This window comes from Penaeus monodon, chromosome 3 (genome assembly GCF_015228065.2).
Source record: "Penaeus monodon isolate SGIC_2016 chromosome 3, NSTDA_Pmon_1, whole genome shotgun sequence".
Classification (NCBI taxonomy): domain Eukaryota; kingdom Metazoa; phylum Arthropoda; class Malacostraca; order Decapoda; family Penaeidae; genus Penaeus; species Penaeus monodon.
In genome coordinates this window covers 6605111-6610087 of record NC_051388.1, presented here as the reverse complement: position 1 = coordinate 6610087, position 4977 = coordinate 6605111, and positions in this window count along the sequence as shown.

The window sequence follows — 4977 nt, the reverse complement described above, 5'->3', positions numbered from 1 at the left end:
CAATTTTATATGATTTTCTTTTAAGAGTATTTATTTATTCATCTCAGGAGGTGTTGACTCCGTATTTATCTATTTTTGGAGGTGGGGGTTCGGTTGGGAGGTTGACGGTTTTTTTTTTTTTTTTTTTTTTTTTTTTTTTTTTTTAAGGGATGTATATTTTTTTTTTTTTCTTAGGAGGTTGTTTTTATTATTATTGTTTTATTTATTATTATTATTATTATTATTATTATTATTATTTATTATTTTTTTTTATTATATTTTATTATTTATTATTATTATTATTATTTTTATTATTATTTATTATATTTATTTTCATTTTTATCATTATTATTATTATTATTTATTATTATTATTATTATTATTATCATTATTATTATTATTATTATTATTGTTATTGTTATTATTATTATTATTATTATTATTCTGCAAGGGGGGGGGAGGGTGTAATCGTTTTTTCTTTTTTTTCTTTGTTTTTATAAGGTTGATTTTTTTTCCTTTTTTGGGAGGTAAAAATTGATTTTTTTCATAGCAGTTACTTTTTTTTTGGGGGGGGGGTGAGGGGTAAAGGGGGGGGGGGGCTGATGTGGTTCTTTTTTTCTCTCTTTTTCTTTCATATTTATCGTTATCATTGATATTTTCTTTTTTATTTTTATTTCTTATTATTGTCGTTACTACCACGCCATCATATTATGGTTTTCAACGCCATTATCACTATAATCACTATTTTCATCCTTATCATCACATCATAGCATCATCATCGCCATCGTCATAGTCATCATCTTCTACATTTTGTTTTTCTACTAAATATTTTTTACATATTAAAAAAAAGAAAAAGAAAAGAAAAGAAAAGAAAGAAGAAAACAAACAAATATATATTTATTGTTCATATATATATTTTTCTCATGTTTTTACATATTTCCTAAAAAAAAAAAAAATTTTCCATTTTTTTTTTCTATTCTTTTTTTTTGTTTATTTTATGTGCTATTTATTTCCTCGTATATATTTATTAAGATTATAATTTATGAATAGAATTTAAAATTGTTTTTGACCTTTTGCATTTTGCTTATAATAATCTTACAATTGTCATTTCAAGAACAGGTCGAGCTGTTTATTCATTACATTGATTACCTCCCTCTGTATAAATAATTATTGAAAGTCAAATATCCTCCCGTTTGAAATATGATTTGATATCTGGGCCTCAGGGCAATGAAAAAGGGGATTGCAATCAATAACAGGTGAAGAAGCAATCGGAATAATCGTTGTGTCCTTGGCTTCCCTGACGCGCCTCCTTCCGCAGGGGAGCGCCTCGCCTCCCGGAGGGCGCCCGACCTGCCCTCGGACGTGCCGCCCATCGCGCCCATGACGCCGCGCCGGACGCCCTCCTCCTACTCGCGCCAGGGCCTCCACACCAACCTCTGGGACGCGCCCGCGCCGGCGCCCATCCCGCCCCCGACGGAGCTCGCGGGCGTCGAGGGCAAGCTGGAGGGCGAGGGCGACGGGGGCGGGCTGGAGGGCGCGGTGCTGGACGGCAGCGGCGGCGCGGCGCTCCTGCGCGAGCTGGAGGAGCACCCGTACGTCGACCTGGCCACGCCCGAGATGCTGCAGCTGCGCGACGGCCTGCGGGCGGAGCTGCGCGGGGAGGCGCACGCCCACCACGCCCTGGCGCCCACGACCGCCAGCGCCGCGCCCGCCACCAACCACCACAGCCAACCCGAGGCGCACGTGTTCTCCCTGGTGCGCAGCTCGGCGCCGTCCAGCCCCAAGCACTCCGTCAGCCACTTCTGCTGCGACGCCGGGACGCTGCAGTCGCCCAAGAACATCGTGGCGCCCATCGTGACGCGCCACTCGACCGCCGCCAGCGCCGCCCTCCTCGAGATCGGCGGCGGCGAGGTGGGGCTCGTGGGCGGCGCGCGGGCGGGCATCAAGACCTCCTCCGCCGTCGTGGCCGCCTGCGGGGCCAGCAGGACCACCTCCTCGTCGTCGTCGTCGTCGTCCTCGTGCGCCTCGTCCAGCGCCCCGCCCAGGCACGAGGAGCTGCGCCTGGTGAGCTCTGACAACGCGCTCCTCCTCCACCACTTCGCCAGCAGCGCCCCCGCCCCCTCCCTGCCACCCACCCCCGCCGGCAACGCCGCCTCCACCACCTCCGCCCACAACACGACCAACAACCACCTTAACCACACCACCACCAACGTCACCACCACCAACTGCAACAACAACAACAACAACAATAACAACAATAACAACAACAATAACAACAACAACAATAACAACAACAACAACAATCAGAACAACAACAGCAACACCTACTACTCCAGCAGCAGCACAAGCAGCAGCAACAGCAGCAGCGGAAACAGCACATACCGCAGCCCTACACACACACAGGTAAATGACGTCAAGGGGTAACGAGGTTATTCACTTTTCTTCTCCGTGGCTCTGGCACTAATGAGGGTGGGGGTAATTAAGGAGAGAGGGGGTGATGGGAATGATAATTGGGGGTGATGGCTAAGCGGTCAAGGATAATGATTGTGATAATGATCACGGCAATAATTGTATCGATCATGTGTACAAATATTAGACTTAACAATGATAGTCAGAGTGAGGTTCGAATAACAGCAATGTAATTGTATTAAATTTTAACAAATAAACATAATGATAATAAAATAATTGTGATACTAAAAGTTAATGATAATGTCAATACTAATTATGCCAATGATTATAAAGACAAAAAGAATAATAGCACTAATTGTGTTGACGATAATAGTAATGATCTAAAAATCGGGAAAACAGTAATTAACTCAATGTTTTTAATCCATGCGTTAATTATGCCAAAGTTTTGAACAGTAGAAATAAAAGAGAACTTTTCTGGGAAAAGGGGAAACGCGAGAGAGAAAGAGGTAGGATGGGGGGAAAAAGAAATGGAAAAAGAAGAGGGAAGTAATTGAAGGCAGAAAGGTAGATAGGGATAAAGAAAGAGAATGTGAGAGGGTAAGAGAGAAAAGAAGAAACAAAAGCAACCTGGAAAGTGACAAGAATTTTTTTTTTTTTTACGAAACTTCAAATTATCACAAAATTTGTTCCTTTCAAAATAATACAACAATTATGCTAACATGCAACTCACAGACACAGCTTGCAGTTGCCAATTACTCGCTTTTCCTGCTTTGCATTTGTAATTGTATGCTTCATAGGTCTCCGTAATTAATATTAAGGTGTATGTATGTTTGTGTGTGTGTGGTGTGTGTGTGTGTGTGTGTGTGTGTGTGTGTGTGTGTGTGTGTGTGTGTGTGTGTGTGTTGACTATATAAATTCTTGCTTTTCTAATGTATCTGTTTTTTTTTAAAATTTACAAATAGGGAAAATATATAAGGATTTGCATATATTTGCACAATTTCATCGATAGCTTTTATGATAGAAAAATGCAGTGACTTTCATGATTTGAGAGACTTAGTTTGATAACAAAATCAGAGCGACAGAATTTTCAGTTTAAAGCAATTAGTGGATCAAAATCATCTGTTCATTTTTCAATATTGCACTGATGATGAAAAACAGCTCTTGCAATTGATTTTTGAATTATGTTAAGAACATTAATTTCATATTTTTGTATCAGTGTATTTCACATTAACTTCTCAGATACTCTTTGATATATATTCATGTCTATGTATATTTCTGGATATATATTTACTGCTTATTTATCAAATTATGTATTCTACGTCTCTTTTCATGATTTTCCCCCTTTATTTTCCTTATCATCACTCTTCCTATCTCCTTATTTATTCATCGTTCTCCTGTTCATTCATCCGTTCACCCACTCACTCATTCCTTCCTGTCCTGTTGTCATCCATGAATAACACTCACTCACTATTCTTCCTTCCTCTTTCTCTCTGCTTCTCATCATTCTCTCATTTTCTCTCCATTATCGCTTTCCTCTCCTTCCTCTCCCTTCGCCAACCGTTTCCTCTTTCTTTGATCTCAATCCTTCCTCTCTCCTCGTCTTCTTTTCTCTCTCCTTTCTAATTTCCATTTCTCTTTTCTTCCTCCCTTGTTTATTCCCCCTTTCCTTACCCCCTGCTTTCACCCTACCTCCTGCCTCCCTACGCTACCTTTTCTCTCCAAAATCTCCCCTCTTTCTCTCTCCCCATGATCTTCCCCCCTCCTCCTCGCATTCCACATAATCTCTTCTTTACTCCCTCTTCCCCATTATTTCCCCTCTCCCTTCCCCTCTCCCCATAATCTTCCCCTCCCCTTCCCCCATCCCACCATAATCTCCCCCTTCCTCCCCTCCCCATTCTCTCACCCCTTCCCCTTCTCCCTCCCCCCATAATCTACCCCTTTCACTCTCCCTCCCCCTATAATCTCCCCCTTCCCCCTCACCCCCACGGTCTGACCCCCTCCCCCCTCCCCCAGAGCGAGAGCGGCGGCCTCAAGAATGACGTCATCCGCTACATCGACGAGGAGAGCGGCGAGTCCGACGGCCGTTCCTTCACGCCCTCGCCCGCCCGCAACCCACGCCCGCGCCCGCTCTACTGTCGCGCCCGCAGCAAGAGCGTGGGCCACCTGCACAACCTGGAGCCCGCCTTCACCGCCGCCCACACTCACGCCCACCACCAGCTGCCGCCGCAACTGCACCAGCTGAGGAACATCGACGCTTACCTGGCCTTCCGGCGCTCCGGCTCCCTCAAGGACTCCGTCAAGAAGGTGGGGGATGGGGGGGGGGAGGGGGAGGGGGGATGGGCGGAGGGGGGGATGGGCGGAGGGGGGGATGGGTTATTTAAGGTCGTTGTTTGGTTCCGTTTTTCTAGTTTCTTTGTATTTTTTTCTTTCTTTCTTCTGTATCTTTTCCCTTTTTTTCGGTGACTCTCTCTCTCTCTCTATCTCTCTCTCTCTCTCTCTCTCTCCTCGCTTTCTCTCTCTCTCTCTCTGTCTCTTTCTTTCTCTCTCTCTCTCCGTCTCTCTCTTCTTCCCTCTCCCTCCCTCCTCCCT